This window comes from Balaenoptera ricei, chromosome 12 (assembly GCF_028023285.1).
Source record: "Balaenoptera ricei isolate mBalRic1 chromosome 12, mBalRic1.hap2, whole genome shotgun sequence".
Taxonomy (NCBI): domain Eukaryota; kingdom Metazoa; phylum Chordata; class Mammalia; order Artiodactyla; family Balaenopteridae; genus Balaenoptera; species Balaenoptera ricei.
Genome location: NC_082650.1, coordinates 79,076,991 through 79,095,127, shown reverse-complemented (window position 1 = coordinate 79,095,127; position 18,137 = coordinate 79,076,991).

The window sequence follows — 18,137 nt, the reverse complement described above, 5'->3', positions numbered from 1 at the left end:
ATAAATATCATATGATATCGCATATATGGGGAACCTAAAAAGATGATACAGATGAAATTATTTACAAAACAGAAAGAGACTCACAGACTTAGAGAATGAACTTATGGTTACCAGTGGGGAGAGGAGGGGGCAGGGTTAGATTGGGAGTTTGGGATTGACATGTACACACTACTATATTTAAAATAGATAACCAATAAGGACCTACTCTATAGCACAGGGAGCTCTGCTCAATATTATATAACAACCTAAATGAGGAAAGGATTTAAAAAAGAATAGATACATGTATATGTATAACTGAATCACTTTGCTGCACACCAGAAACTAACACAACATTGCTAATCAACTATACTCCAATATAAAATAAAAATTGAAAAAAATAATAAAGATATTATACTTAACAAAGATTGCCATGATTTCAGTGAGTGTGCTTTATTTCCTATGTGTACGTATGAAATGATTTTGGAACACTTACTTGACGCTAGAATCAGCTTCATAACTAGGAATGTAAACTGTTTTTATAAAGTCCCCTTAATGGATTAAATGAAGAGAAATTAATTACCAGCTGTTGATATGCTCAGAAATATAACCTATCAGTTAATTGGAAATATTTAAAGTGATTAATGTTTTGAGTAAGAAATTACCAAGATCAATAATATCCATCACAGGGACTTCCCTGGCGTCACAGTGGTTAAGAATCCGCCTACCAATGCAGGGGACATGGGTTTGAGCCCTGGTCCGGGAATATCCCACATGCCGCGGAGCAACTAAGCCTGTGCGCCACAACTACTGAGCCTGTGCTCTGAGCCCGTGAGCCACAACTACTGAAGCCCACATGCCTAGAGCCCGAGTTCCACAACAAGAGAAGCCACTGCAATGAGAAGCCCCTGCACCGCAACCAAGAGTAGCCCCGCTTGCCGCAGCTAGAGAAAGCCTGCATGCAGCAACGAAGACCCAACGCAGCCAAAAATAATAAATAAATAAAACTAAAAAAAATAATATCCATCACAGAATCTTCAGGACTTTGATTGTCAATTTCTAGAAATGACCACTTAAGATAATAGATTGTGTTCTGTGGACAGTGTGTGGAGTTGGTTCTGATATCCTAAATTCATAGGCGTAAGACCAATGAAAGAAATAAAAACTATGCTTTTGAATAAATATTTAATTTTTTTTGCTTTCCTGACTTTTTAAAGTAAATTCAAAAATTTTAGTAAGAATTTCATTTAAGGATGCATTTTTCCATGTACCTGGTAATTAACCATTTCCCAGAAGGCTTTGGAGACACTGAAGTTCAGAATATGTCTAAGACTTGGGTGGTTTTCCCCAGTCACAGAGTTACAATGATCACTGTAATGTATATCATAAATCTTAGAGATTTATGTCTAGACAAACTCTATGCTCCGAGACCTCAGTGACTCAGGGTACTTTTTGAATTTACATAACCTATAGTAACTAAGGATTATGTTGCAGAATTTTGACTAGAAATTTGGAATGTGTCCAGTCATTATCTTTCTAACCTTAGTCCCTTTTTAATCTGAGTCAATTTTCAGATACACTTTCTTGGTAGGTGTTATATACACTTATTGCTAAAATTCCCAAAGATTCCTTCCTGCTGGTTTTAACTTATTATTTATAAAGTTGCATATATTATCATAGGAAACCTAGGATGGGTGGTGTTTCTAATAGCCTGTCACTGGAGCCTGAAAGGATTGATTACGTGAACGTTTTTAAAAAAGCTTTATTTATGTACTGTTGACATATAAGTAACTGCACATATTTAAAGTGTAAAATTTGATATGTTTTGTAATATGTGTACACCTGTGAAACCATCACTACAATGAAGATAGTGAGCATATTCATCATGCCCCAAAGTGCCCTGTGCCTTTCGGTAATACCTCCTTCCTGCCTTTCCCTATTTTCTCTCTTCATCTCCAGGGATTGCACTGAATCTGTAGATCAAGTTGGGAAGAACTGATATCTTGACAATATTGAGTCTTCCTTTCCATGAACATGGAATCTCTCTCCATTTATTTAGTTCTTTGATTTCTTTCATCAGAGTTTTGCAGTTTTCCACATATGGATCTTGTACATATTTTGTTAGATTTATCCCTAGATTTTATTCTTTAGGTGCTGATGTAAATGACATTGTGTTTTTAATTTCAGATTCCACTTGTTCATTGCTGGTACTTGACACACTTGGTATGGTCAGTTTTTAAATATTTTAGCCAGTCCGATAGCTATGTGGTAGTATCTCATTGTGGTGTTAATTTCACTTCCTTAATAACTGATAACATTGAACATCTTTTCCTGTGCTTATTGCCATATATATATATATATCTTCTTTCATGCAGTGTTTGTTACATTCTTTTGCTTATTTAAAAATTTTCATGTATATAACTCAGAGGTCACAAGACCATCCACATGTTTGGTGATTCACTAGAAATACTCACAGGACTCAGAGTCAGCAGTACTCATGAGTATATCTTATTACAGTGATCAGCAACAGAAAAGGATGTATTAGGCAGTCAGGAGGAGTCCAGTGCAGACTTCCAACATGTTCCCTTGGGAGGGATCACACCTAACACACTCCTTCCTCCAGGAGTGAGATGTAGCAATATGTGTGCAGTATTTTGGCCCAGGGAAGATTGCTTGTGACTCAGAGTCTAGAGTTTCTATTTGGGGCCAGTCTTATAAGTACTCTTTGCTGACATAGCCAGCCATAGTACCAAAATTTCAAAAGGAAAGTAGGTATTCACCATTAACCACATTTTTTTGTACAGTCCAGGCAGCCTGGTACAACAGGGTACAGTACTCCAGGTGAACAAAACAGCCTTGTTAACATAGGGAACATGCCAAAAGCCAAGTTCCCAGATACCAGCCAAAGGCCAACTCTGCAAGCAGACACTTCCAAAGATAGCAACCTCAAAAATACTGTGTTAGCTAAATTGATAAGCCATTAGACAGACTCATCAAGAAAAAGAGGGAGAGGACTCAAATCAATAAAATCAGAAATGAAAAAGGAGAAGTTACAACAGACACCGCAGAAATACAAATCATCCTAAGAGACTACTACAAGCAACTTTATGCCAATAAAATGGACAACCTGGAAGAAATGGACAAATTTTTAGAAAGGTATAACCTTCCAAGACTGAACCAGGAAGAAACAGAAAATATGAACAGACCAATCACAAGTAATGAAATTGAAACTGTCATTAAAAATCTTTCAACAAACAAAAGTCCAGGACCAGATGGCTTCACAGGTGAATTCTATCAAACATTTAGAGAAGAGCTAACACCTATCCTTCTCAAACTCTTCCAAAAAATTGCAGAGGAAGGAACACTCCCAAACTCATTCTATGAGTCCACCATCACCCTGATACCAAAACCAGACAAAGACACTACAAAAAAAGAAAATTACAGACCAATATCACTGATGAATATAGATGCAAAAATCCTCAACAAAATACTAGCAAACAGAATCCAACAACACATTAAAAGGATCATACACCATGATCAAGTGGGGTTTATCCCAGGGATGCAAGGATTCTTCAATATACGCAAATCAATCAATGTGATACACCATATTAACAAATTGAAGAATAAAAACCATATGATCATCTCAATAGATGCAGAAAAAGCTTTTGACAAAATTCAACACCATTTCTGATAAAAACTCTCCAGAAAGTGGGCATAGAGGGAAACTACCTCAACATAATAAAGGCCATATATGACAAACCCACAGCAAACATCATTCTCAATGGTGAAAAACTGAAAGAATTTCCTCTAAGATCAGGAACGAGACAAGGATGTCCACTCTCACCACTATTATTCAACATAGTTCTGGAAGTCCTAGCCACGGCAATCAGAGAAGAAAAAGAAATAAAAGGAATACAAATTGGAAAAGAAGAAGTAAAACTGTCACTGTTTGCGGATGACATGATACTATACATAGAGAATCCTAAAACTGCCACCAGAAAACTGCTAGAGCTAATTAATGAATATTGTAAAGTTGCAGGATACAAAATTAATGCACAGAAATCTCTTGCATTCCTATACACTAATGATGAAAACTCTGAAAGAGAAATTATGGAAACACTCCCATTTACCATTGCAACAAAAAGAATAAAATACCTAGGAATAAACCTACCTAGGGAGACAAAAGACCTGTATGCAGAAAAAAAAAAAAAAAATACTGTGTTAACTCTTTCCTGATAGACACACACACACACACACACACACACACACACACACACACACACATTCTTTTATTTTCATCAAAACACTTTGATTACTTTGGGACATCTAGGAAGAAGTAAGGAGATGATAAACCAGGAAAAAGCATTAGATAGAGAAAAGTTACAAGTATAACGTACAGGGCAATAAAAGTTCTAGGAATGTGGTATTTGCCTTGGGGCCATGAACACTGGCATTTAAGTCAGAGATACCTTTATAATATTATAGTAAGAAATCCACTTTCATCTAAAAATAGAACCTGCTTTAATTAATGAGAGTGGGATTCGCAAAAACAGAAAACTTTCTTCAGAAAACTCTTGGGGATGGCCGAAAGCCCAGGGAGCAAATTGGAGGGTAGGTAGAGAATGAATCGAGTAGAGGGGGGTTCCAGTCTGGTAGCACCTTAAGACCAGGGAAGAAATCTGGGATGGGCATGCTTTTCTCCCAGAGGAAAGCTAGAAGAGCTGATTTGGCGACATGAATCCCTCTATATCAAGCAGTGTTGCCATCTTGAATTTGCTCTGATTATGGTTTACTGAGCAGCTTGCCTCAAATTCTCTGCCCTGCCCTTCTCCCCGTGAGGGCTTATTGTCATGTATTAAACAATGACCTCTTCAACATTCTGATGGTAAAAACATCCTTCTTATAAGGTTGTTTCTTAAACTATCCCTCAATACAAGCCAATGAGTTAGGAAGGAGAACAGGGACTATGTGTAAATTAATAATTCGGTCTACGTGGGCAATGTACTACTTACTGGTTTATCTCAATCCAAGGACAGACTTTAGAGTATCTGGTGGCACTGACTCCTGGCATCCCTCAAACAACATTAATAAACATTGCTTTTCTTGGCTTTTGATAGTTAATTGTAAGACACCATGTTCAAGATTAGGCTTCCTGAAAAGTACCTGGAGGGTAAGCGTCAGAGGCATTCATGTTAATAGAAAGAGGCACTGGTTTTGGATTTACATTGTCACATGAAAATAAAAACAGTCAAGAAAGACAGGTGTCCAAAGACAGGATCACTTCTCCTCAGCTGAGAGGATGTGCGTTTCCCCACCTAAATTAAGGAGGCAATTTTCCAAAGAATATTGCTAGATGCAGATAAAATATTGATATATCTGGCCTTGAGATTATAATCACAACTTAAATAATTTATAAAGGTAGTTGGTTAAGAATGGAAAAGGTGTTAATACCAGAAATGTGTCTTTGATGAACATAATAGGTGTTTAGATTATGGGCCATTACCTGTAGTTTGATTGAATGAATTTTCCCTAGGTCATATTATCAAATATGTACTCTCTAACCTGACCCTCATAAGAGATATGTATTTTGGTACCTGTGTCTTTTGTAACTGTGTTGCACATCCAAAAATCAAGCAAACAATTCCTATAAAGTCTTTCAAGCCTGATGTGAAACATTGGTTGATACAGTTTTACTTTTGGAATCCTAACTTTGTTAAATGAAGACAATTTCTATTGGTACCATTAGTATTGTGGAGCTAATTGTGAGTTATTCATATGAGTTTACTGTCCAAGGGTCATAAGCTTTAGTGAATTTTTTTATTGTTTTTGGGTCCAATTACTTGAAGCCTTAAAACAAATATATTACACGTTCTAGTATGAAAGAGCATATATAAAGGCTATTACAGCTAAGAATAAAAGCCCCAATATAAGGATACTTAGAAATTTTTGGATGTTCTATAACACTAAGTTATAGTCTTGAAATATTTTAATATTTAATTCCAGGTAGAGAGAAAGTCTTCATACACCTTTTCAACATGCTCCCACTTCAAATATTACCTTCCTCTTTTTAACGGAGACAAAGATGACTCATTGAATTCATTTAGTTTCATGAAACAACTCAACATTTCTTGAAATCAGTTGTGGCAAAAAAAGAGAACAATAATTGTCAAAGACAAAGAGACAGCATTAGCCGTGAGCAGCAACTTCATGACTGTATCTACAGGGGCACAAAGTGAAATGAGGATCTGGTGATCATGCGATTAATTTTCTCAGAGTATATAACGACCCCAGATGATGATGGTAATGATTGTGATGGGGGTGGTGGTGGTGATGATGGTGATGATGATGATATTAACAGCAACTTCCATTTATCAAGTGCTTATTGGGTGTCAGGCATTGTTCTAAGTACTACTCTTGCACTAATTCATTTGATCCTCAAAGGTAGGTATTATTTTTACCCCCATTTTTACAAAGGGATTGAGGAACAGAATGATTAAAAACTTGTTTGAGGTCACACAATAAGAGTGTAGAGGTATGATTCAACCCCTGGTTGGTTTAGTCTAAATACTGTACTCTAAACCACTACTTTTTATATGGAAAAGTGACAAATCTGATATTCTTAACTCTCCAACTATCTCACATGACTGTCTTCAGAGACAAAGAAGTTGGTGAGTGGGAAGCACTTTGAAAACTGGGACTGTAATAAGCAATGTAAGGATGGCTTATTTCACCAAAACCTTTCATCCAAAGTTTAAAAAATATATTTAAAGTAATGGTGGACTGGCTTGGTTTTACAGATACATTTTTATATCCAGGGCTAAAGATATTGCTGTCTGCTTTCTCAGAGAAGGCTAATGTATGAGTCAAGAAGCCAGTGACCTGGAGGGAATGTTTAAGGCTACTGGAAAGGCTTTCTTACTTCAAAACTATCCCTAACACACCTCTCCTGGTGCTGAGATCTCCTCCATGGGAGACAGGATAGTCCAAGAAGGACTAATTCAGCCAGCATCGGCACCAGCATGCCTGGGGGTAGGATGCCAGCGAGGTGGAGAGGGAGGAAGATGGATTTGGCTTCAGTTCTTTGTAAATTAAGGTCTTTCCCACCTCCTACAACCCTTTGAGGGAAGGTAATGCCTGTTAAAATGCACAACCTCTTAGGATTGCTAATCAAATTAATCAGTAATACGTAGTGAGAATTCACTAATTAGATTCTTCCCCAGGTAGGTATATTAGAGAAGGGCATGTACTAGAATGAACGGCAGTTGGAAGAGAACAAGTGAATAGTCACTGGGAGGAAGTCCTGTGGAGCTGGGAAGAGTGACAAGAGGTTGCTGTAGAGCCTCAAGAGGGTACTATGGATTCTGAAGAGGGTGCACCGATAAGAACAGTCATTTTTTATTTCATATCATTGCTTCATCTGTCATTATCATAGTTTCATTGCCCACCCCCCTTCCTCATTGTACCCTGCAGTCTTCCGCTTATCTCATCAAAGTTCTAAGGATTCCCTATCACGCCCTCCCCTGAATTAATTCCCTTCCTTCCTCATTTCATTAACCGCTGCACATATTAATCCTACAACTTGCGTTTTGATCAGACTTTCCAAATACATGAAAGGAAAGGAACTGGGAAGAAACTGAGTGGTGGAAAGAGAAGTATGTCTGAGACTATTGATCTTTACCTTATTGTTTACTCCTTTCTTAGTGTACAAGACTGTCTTCTGGACCCTGTAGGTAAAGTTCAGGAGTTGGAGCTTTGGGTTTTGCCTAGGGAAACATGGAGTCAAAGTTTTAGAGCTGAATATGACTGTGGTTCAGAACTTTTTTTTAAAGGAATGAGCTCATGCAAACCCCAAAATTGGACACTTCTCTAAGATGTGGCAGGTCTTCTGGTTTCCAGTACCATGACGTTTCCATTTTACCACATCTAAATATTAGATGCCCACCAGTTTGCGTACCAGCCTTCCAACACACCTCGACAAACTTCCACACTTCCCTTGGCCCTAAAACTAGTCCATGTGCCTGAGCTTTCGGTAATGGAAACAGCTTTCCTGTTATTTTCATGCACAGTGGAGTAGAAAAAAATACGTTAATCGGGTCTGTGATTTGTGAATGGTTTAAAAAGGTGGTTACTATGTTGGGTGTATCTAGTTTGTTTGTGTATCTAAGCACTGATCTAAAAAGATTTATTCCTCTTCATTATGTCAAGATTCCGAAGTGGCACCAGATGAAATGTCAGACTGGGACATGGTTACATTCCATGATGCATTGCGAGATGTTAAAGAGAGAAGGATTTGTGTTTGTGTTTTATAAAAATCAGAATTAAAATCTCCTTAAGGACAGGGAATTTTGTCTGTCTTGTTTACTGGTGTATGTTAGCACCCAGAACACTGTGGGCTCTGAGTCAATAATTATTGACTGAAAAACAGCTTCGCCATATGTCTTGATCTTTGCAGTGGAATTAGGTGCTAGAAATATTGTGCCCTGTTTCTATACTTAATCAAACTGAGTCTCCTCGCCTCAACCTCCAACTTATTTTCTACCATAACATGATCAGAATGCACCAGGATATAATTAAGTCACTATTATTTCATTGATTATTTAGCAAAATCTACCTAACTGTTTTTAATACCCAGTCAGTTCTGGGTGGAAAACAAAATTAATGTTGGCACTGAATGCTTTAAATAATATTTGGACTTGAATGAAAGTGTATAATATACATTATCTCTGATCAACATATCAACAGGTGCTAATTTTGTCAATTCCTTTGGCTGATAGGATATTATTTCCTAGAAAGTTCTGCTTCCATTTTATAGTTTGTCTAACCAAAGAACAAAAAAGATTTTCTCTTGTTTCTGACTTCTTAAGCTTTAGGAAAGGGGGTGGATGAAGGAAGTCAGATTCATCCTTGTACCTCTATGAAGATAATTTTAAAAATCATCAATAAGCTGGGAGTTTAGGATCAGAAATTACGGGATATATTGCTGTTCTAAATAGTAGAAATTGATAAACTAATTGGATTTCTTTGGAGATGAAAGGGACCCTGCTTCCCACTGCTCTTTTTGAGATAAAATAGACTAGAGATCCCATGATGCTAGATTTGACAAAATATTCCCTAATATATGTTTTCTTTTTTTAAAAATAATTTAAACTTCAAGTGAGCAAACTTCTTATTTTTGTCTGATTTTATTTTAAAGGTTGGAAATAGCCTGAAAATTTCTAACAGCTATCAATGTATACCTTATTATATTTTGGACGTCTAACTATTAGATGAGATTTTTAGCCTATACTGAGTCTGAATATAACTTTTATAATTTAAATTTTTGTTCATAGGATTGTGTACTTATTGTAAGAAAGACAAAAGAATTAAGAGTTCTGGAAGTGGTAAAATGTTGGTAAATACAAAAGATATTTTTCTTATTTAAAAAAGTCTATTAAAATAATTTATTGTTTAAAGTCAAAATAACAACAATGAATTGTGGGGTTTATGACACATGTAGAAGTAAAATGCATGACAATAACAGCATAAAAGGTAAGAGGGAGAAATGCAAGTGTATGGCTGTAAGCTTTTTTACAGTATGTGTAATGATAAATGACATTAGGTTAGTGTGTGATAGGTTTCAGAGACATGTTGTAACCCCTGATCAACCACTACAAAAGATAAAACAAAGAGGTATAGCTAATAAACCAATAGAAAAGATAAAAGGGAATAAAAAATATTTAAGAGGAACAAGTACAAAGGACAGATGGGACATAGAAAACTATTAGAAAGATGGGTGATTTTTTAACCAAATCATAGTGATATTTGTATGTTAATACATAAATTATATGTCATTTTATCACATATAAAAAGCAGATTGACTAAAAAGCAAGACCCAACTATATCCTGTTTATGAGTTCCACTTGAAATATAAAGTCACAGATGAATTAAAGGAAAAAGATAGGAGAAGATATATCATGAAAACACTCATCAAAAGAAACCAGAAGACTTTATTTTGATGTCAAAGTAGACTTTAGAACAAGAAATATTACCAGGAATAAAGAGAGAGATTACATATTGATAATGAGATTGATTTACCAAAAGTACAGAACAACCGTAAGTGTTTATGCAACTGGCAACTCAGCTTCAAAACACAGCAAAAACAGAACTGAACACTTTTTTTGTTGTAAGCTTCTAAGTTCCTCAACAGGGATTCTTTTACTACTGGAATTTTCATGGATGAGAAGGATTTGCTGTATAATATTTAAACCATTAACACACGTACTGTTTTTGTGAAAACTCTAATTTCCAACGTTAATGCATTAAAGAGTATTAATTAAAATATTTACTCAAGAAATACCAACTACATACCAAACACTTCATATATGTTATTTAATTAGCATAGTAACCCATGCTGCATGTAAGAAAACCTGGACTCAATAGGAATACATACTTGTCCAAGGTCACACAGTAAGGAACATAGCCAAGATTTGAACTCAGATCTGTTTGCCACTGAGCCCGTGATGTTTCCGCCACGTGGGGGCTTGAAATATATACATATTTTTCATAACTATTATTTTGGTCTCCATGTAAGTGATAGTCATCCTCTCAATCAGCAAGGAAGTTGTATAGGACAGGAATGCCACGTGTTGGTTAACTGCTCTTGCCTTAGAGAACTACTAAAAATGACCCCATTTATTTTTGGTGGGGACCCCATTCAGTGGGAGGCACAAAGACTAGCGGAATCTAACGACCTGCAAGAAACTGAAAAATTTTCAGTAAAGCATACTCTGTAATTTCAAAAAATCTGTATTCAACACTGCCAGATTAATAGTTGTTAAATGAATGGATAGATGATACTTCTGCAGCCAAACAATAATATTATGAGGATTTAGTGTGATTAATTTATGTGTTTAAAAAGCTAAAGTGGTGAGATTTGTGGAAACTGTTGGTTTCTGGAATTGATAAAATCTTCCTACTGTAATATTTCCGTGACCTTATTAATTAACCAAGTTTTAAAAACTTGTTCTAGTAAAGGAAGTAGAAAAGAATCAAAGAAATACAGGAATCACATTGGTTGAAAAAAGTGGAGTTGAAATAAAAGGTATATGTTCTGATCACAACCATAATTTAAAAACTATTTTGAGGATCATCAAAACATCAAAACCTATGAAAGTCATCTTCATATTCATATCTCAGACATGTTCACTCTTTAAATTTCATGGAATAGAGCTGGCAGAATTGAAGTGTTGCTAAGGAAACATATCAAGCACAAACATAAAAAGCATAACAGGTTCAAAGGTTTCTGGGGAGTTATTACAAAGACATAAAACCTGCCAAATAATTGGAACAATAAAAGTGGAAAATTAATTTCAAGCAAGACTAGACATTTCAACCAACTGTTGAAAGACTTTTGAAGAATATATACGTACTGGGAAAAAGAGGTGAGGACTTTTAAAGATCCAGGTGGTTAATTAATGAAGACTGAAGCCAAATGCAAGCGTTAGGAATAAAGCAGAAAAATTTGGTTTCTGGTTTCACAAAGGGGAATTTGCTTCAATCAAATTTATTAGTAAGAAGGATGAGGGTTCAGAGAACAGTCTCCTTGAAGCGGGTGAAAAATGGACCAATATTCTAAGCTTTGAGATTTGATGCGTTTCTTGGTCCAAGTAAAATAAAACCAGGGTGTTAAAGGAAGTAGAGACAGAAATAAGAGACCCTTTTATGAACAGTTTTACAAGCACACTTGGTTCTGGAGAGACCCCCTAGGATTAGCCAATAGGATGGAATTATTTTAGAGGGTCTGGGAATGTACCAAGTGGCTTGCATACCAGTTGACATCACTCATAAGAGAAGTGTTAAAAAGTGTTTTGAGGGTCAAATGAAGAAACACTTGGAAGCTGACTTGATGAAGGAATGCCAACTGACTTTTTCAGATGGGAAAGAGATGCTTCACTTCCTTGTCAAAATGACAGAAAGGTATTATTTCTGAGGCAGGAAAGAGGTGTTATAACACATCCTTTGCATTTTGATAGTGGGCAATTTATTGAAATGCTTTTCTGGGGTTAAAATGATCCTTTCTCTTAAAAGTGGCATAATGGGAAAATTGCTAGATTGAACTGAAACTTGCTAAATTGGAAGAAACAGAAGTCATTTGTCAGTTGAAGCATTGCTAGTTCAGAAAATCACTGTCTATCTCTAGAGGACTTTATTTTGGCGGCCGTGGGAACAGCCTCTCCTATTTAGACATTTATGTAGAATTCCTCCATAAGCACTGTGGGTATAAGCTGACTCATATATACATGATATGTGACTATAAGTTTCAAAGACTTATTTTTGAATAAAATTGCAAAGCTAAGGGAAACTTAGTCCCATCCGAGACATCACCTTGGCAGGCTCTATACTCATTTCAGAGATGCTGCCTTTGGACAAGTCATTCTTGGCATTTCTCTTGTGGAATCGTCCCGCAAGACCGTGGCAAACTTGAAAAATTATGTTTAACAGTGAAAAATTTTCATACTTTGAGTGAAAATATTGTATTTGGGAAAGATCCAAAGAAATCAGAGTCTCATCCGGTAAAGAAAGCGAGTGATTAAAATGTTACTAATTTAAAAAATAATTGAGGTGTAACTATTAAGTAAAGAAAATGATATTCTTTTGTGGCTTGTAACCTGGTTTTCAAAGTAATTCCCAAAGCATTTTAAATATATTTTGATCCGTGAGGTATGTTTGTAACAGGACAAAAGATTCTTAAGGTAACTGCCTTGAAAGCTAATTTTAGAATGAGTTCCAGTATGCTGGCTAGAAAGCCAGTCTCATGGTGTTTATAGTTTTAACTTATAAAGAGAGAGAAGTAGAGGGTAATGATGTCTAGTGAAAATTTCTTGGTGATTTTAAGACATGGGAGCAATGCATAGTTAAATTTTTATAGAAAAATAAAGAGTCAAGTTTTTGCTGTGGTGTGCTGCATGGGAAAGAGTGTGATACCTACCAGAAGGCCAGACTTGAGGCCATGTGAACTTGGATCAGTCACTTTGACAAATGGGAAAGGTGGGGAGAGAGGAATCAATTAGGAGTTTGGGATTAACATGTACACACTACTATATATAAAACAGATAATCAACGAGGACCTACTGTATAGCCCAGGGAACTCTACTCAATATTCTGTAATAACCTATATGGGAAAAGAATCTGAAAAAAGAATGGATATATGTATATGTATAACTGAATCACTTTGCTGTACACCTGAAAGTAACACAGCCTTGTAAATCAACTATACTCCCCTATAAAATAAAAATTAAATTTAACGTCAAAGTAAAAAAAAATTTTTAATTAAAAAAAAAGAAAGAAGAATGGGAGAGGGAGGAAAGTAAAGAGAGGGAAAAAGTAAGAAGAAAGAAAATGAAGAAAAGGAAGAAAAAAAAGGAAGGAAAGGTAGGTGGAAGAAAAGGCCAACTCTTTCTTCATCCAATATAACATAAATTTGAAATTAGTGGAGTCATAATTAATGATGTTATGTCATATCTAACAAAACCATCAAATACAAGAAAAACAGAGAAGGAAGTGTCAATAAATAGCAGATTCTCAAGAGTGACAATTTTCAAGAACACCTGCTTATCTGCATATATGCCTGTAAATATGTTCATTTATCAAGACAAAGCTCATTTTCCCAGTCTGTGCTATTGTCCTCTATGTGATGGACCATGGGAGTTCAGGATGCCCTTGAAATGCGCTTGTTCTAAGCAAGTATGAAAACTACAGCTTACCCGGGCCTTAGAAAGACTGTTTCACACAACTGGATTAAAAAGTTTAAGACACACAAAAAATGGGGTTATGCTTACTTTTGGAAGAAGGGCCAAAATATTACTGTCCAAAGTGGAAAACGTGCAAGTACACACATGAGAGAGCAATTGTGAGGTTCAAATGAGATATTGTATGAAAAATCACTTGAGAAGTCTAATGCTTGGCAAATATAATTTCAGAGAAAATATTTCATGAGGAAAAATTAGAAGCATGTAAAGACACTGGACTTCCTTCTGCCTCCTGACTTCCTTGAAACATTAAGCCGTTGCTTTAATTTTTGCATACACAAAACATGAAAGTTGTCACAATTTTTCTACATGTAAATGAAAGCAAAATAATACTTGCCTTCCAGTGATCACATGGAAATACAAATGAAGTGAATATTTGCAGCCACGCCTGGAAATAAAGGCCCTGTGTAAAGTGTAAGTTTATTTCATGTGAAGTGGCCTGGCAAGTGCCTGGCACATGTCCAGGTTATAATGCGTACTATTTATGATTGGTGTGACCTTGCAGACACTGGCGCACAAGGCTGATGCCACAGAAAAGCCAGCTCGTTTCATCTGACAGAGTCCAGAATCTATTTTTATTTACTTATTTATTTTTTTAATCTTTATTAAGGCTTCAGTGTACCAAGGAGGTGGACACACTGCAGGCTAGACCATCACATGTTAGCAGTTCTCTCTCTCTATCACATGGAATGTTTCCAAAATGTCTTGTCCATTTTTTTTCTGAAGCCAGTGGTAAAGGGCTAGAACTACAGTTTGATGGGATGAGAGCAGGAACTCATACTTCAATTCATAGACATTTCATGAAGTGTCCAACTAGTTATTGTGAGAAGTATTTGCTTCTTGGTCCTGGTAGAACTATTCTCAGTGGATGTATGTAAGAGAAATAGCCTTATTTATATATTTTAAATCTATTTAAATCTATTTTGTAAATAGATTTACATTATTTATGCATTAATTTGGGTAGAGGGAGGGTATTTGCTACATTTGGCAAAATTTGGTCAATCTCTGTTAGGTGGAATCCAATCCATGCCAAGAATGACTGGCTAGAAGGGTTGGAAGAAGTTCAGATGAGATGTTAGCCTGGTTGAAGCCCAAACTCTTCTATAGATAAGAGGGTAATAAAACATGTTCATGGGCCAGTGTGTTTATAGATATTTACTTGCCTAGCTCACAGGGTTAGGAGTTTATATAAGATAAAGACGAGCTTAATGATTTTAAAGACAAAGCTCCATGTTACTATTCTGTTTAAAATTTAAGGAATGTAGGGGAATTTGTGAGGGTAAGTATATGTAATCCAGGAAATTGTTTTCGAGTTAACTAATGGTGTATGCTTTGTGCAATGTATGGAGAAAAGGCATCAAGGATAAATTTGTGATTTATAAGGCATAAATACTATATTAATGCTGTAGGTTTGAATTTTAAAGGCTTTAAATTTCATTTTGACACTTTAAAACATTTTTAGAAAAAAGGCAACATAAAAATAATAATGGTGACTTAAAAAACAGCATCGAGTGTATACTTTTGTCCCTGGGAGACTAATGAGAGGAGGTGAAAACAAGATACTTATCTTCATACTGTTTATTCAAATATTTATGAATTCCCACTATGGGTCAGGAACTATTCAAGGAGATGAAGACATAGGAATGAACAAAACAGACAAGGCCTCCATACATCTTATATTTTTGTAGGGGAAACAGACAGTAAACAAATGGCAAGTCAATATGTAGTACGTCAGAGGGTGTTAGAAAATACTTGTGGAGAAAAATAGCAGACATTGCAGTTTTAGGTTGGTGGGTGGGTAGGGATTGTTACATTTTATATAAGGTGATCAGGGAAAACCTCAGATCAGAGGTCTGAACACCTGTTAGGTGCCTCACAGATAAGGGTTCTGAAGGAGCTGAGGGCACAAGCCATATGCACATGTGGGAAAAGCCATTCCACACAAAGGGAAGTGAGTATGAAGACTTTAAAAAAAATTTGATACATTTATATGTTGTAAGATGATTGTCATCTTAGTGTACAATTAGGACCTCTATCACATTACATAAGTATAAGTTCTTTTCAGTGGTTGTAATAATTAAGTTCTAGTCTCTTAGCAACTTGGTGATTATAATACAATATTGTTGTCCATATTCTCTATATTGTGGACTAGATATCTAGGACTTATTTCCTACTTGTTGCAAGTTTGTGCCCTTAAACAACATCTGTCCCATATCCCACCTTCCCTCTCCTGCTGACCACCATTTTACTCTCTGTCTCTAAGAGTTTGGCTTTTTTAGAATCCACATGTAAGTGATATCACACCGTATTTGTCTTTCTCTGTCTGACTTATCTTACTCAGCATAATGTTCTCAAGGTCCATCCATGGTGTCACTGGAGTACGCAGACTTTAAGTCAAGAAAAAACTTGGCCTGTTTTAGGAACACATAGTTGTTTAAAAAATTTGCTGGAGTGTTACATAAATTAGTGCACATGTATAAATAGTACCTAGGCATGCCTGCCTCTAGGTCTGTTGTTGAATGTGCATTCTTCTTTATTAGGGCACCGGAGAAATGGGCTTTCATAGAGAAATTCTGTCCTAGTTCTATTTAGGGCTTTTTCTTTATTCATGGACCTAGTTTTTTGCTACACACTGATTTTCTTACCATAATACAAACTGTTTTTGAGTACTTAGTATGTGCTGAATATAGTGATAAATTATGTACACACATATCTTAATGATTTTCTCAGTCTATTTTTGCCAAGAAATCAAAATTTTTGTTTTTCAAATTTTTTAAAAAATTTAATTTGTATTTTATATTGGAGTATAGTTGATTTACAGTGCTGTGTTAGTTTCAGGTGTATATCAAAGTGATTCAGTTATACATATATCCATTTTTTTCCAGATTCTCTTCCCATATAGGTTATTACAGAATATTGAGTAGAGTTCCCTGTGCAATACAGTAGGTCCTTGCTGACTATCTATTTTATATATAGTAGTGTGTATATGTTAATCCCCAACTCCCAATCATTCCTCCCCCCACATTTCCCCTTTGGTAACCATAAGTTTATTCCTGAAGTCTGTGAATCTGTTTCTGTTTTGTAAATAAGTTCATTTGTATCATTTTTTAGATTCCACATATAAGTGATATCATATGATTGATATTTGTCTTTCTCTGTCTGACTTACTCCACTTAGTATGATAATCTCTAGGTCCATCCATGTTGCTGCAAGTGGTATTAGTTCATTCTTTTTTATGTCTGAGGAATAGTCCATTGTATATATGTACCACATCTTCTTTATCCATTCCTCTGTTGATGGACATTTAGGTTGCTTCCATGTCTTGGCTATTGTAAACAGTGCTGTAATGAACATTGGGATGCATGCATCTTTTTGAATTATGGTTTTCTCTGGATATAGGCCCAGGAGCGGGATTGCTGGGTCATATGGTAGTTCTATTTTTAGTTTTTTGGGGAGCCTCATACTGTTCTCCACAGTGGTTGTACCAATTTACATTCCCACCAACAGCGATGGAGGGTTCCCTTTTCTCCACACTCTCTCCAGGATTTACTGTTTGTAGACTTTTTGATGATGGCCATTCTGACCGGTGTGAGGTGATACCTCATTGTAGTTTTGATTTGCATTTCTCTAGTAATTAGCAGCGTTGAGCATCTGATTTTCTCAGTCTTGAAGGCTGAAAGTCATCGAGGTTAAGTTGTCCAATATCAAAGCCAGCGAGTGGCTGAAACAGAATTAGAACTTTGTTTCTCAACTGATGCCACATTGCAAACAAATTCACTGAAGCTCAGATTGAACTTGTAATTTTCTTGTGTTTAGTATCATGTACAAACTGAAAAAGAGATCTCCTTGTCTACAGTTGTTAAAAGTTTAGCTTTTACATAAACTTCATTAATTTCTGTAGGTATATCTTTTCTAAATTATATTCTTTGGGAAACTATTCCAGAAGATTTTAAATAATTTTTATATGAAAAATGGTCCCATGGCCAAATAATTTTTAGAAACACTAGTTTATATGAAGATAAATAAGCTATCTGAATGCAGAGTTTCTTAGTCTTTAAAATGCTAATGTGCATTGAACACCTGCAGGAAGTAAATGTTTTCAAATTATTTTATCGTGGAGGGGCTGTTGTGAAACACCTAGTAATATCTCAATGAACTAATTTATATAGAGCACAGTTTTGGAAATGATGCTTTAGCTATTTCAGTTCCTATGAGCTACTACCCAGGTGCATTCAATGCAAGGGGTTTACGATGTTTCCGTGAGAATGCATTCTGGTTACTGCTTACAGCAAAATATTTTCTTTCCTGTGCTGCCCCAATTTGAAGGAACTCCTATAACTTGAATTTAGGTGGTCAAATATAATATCCAGGGTG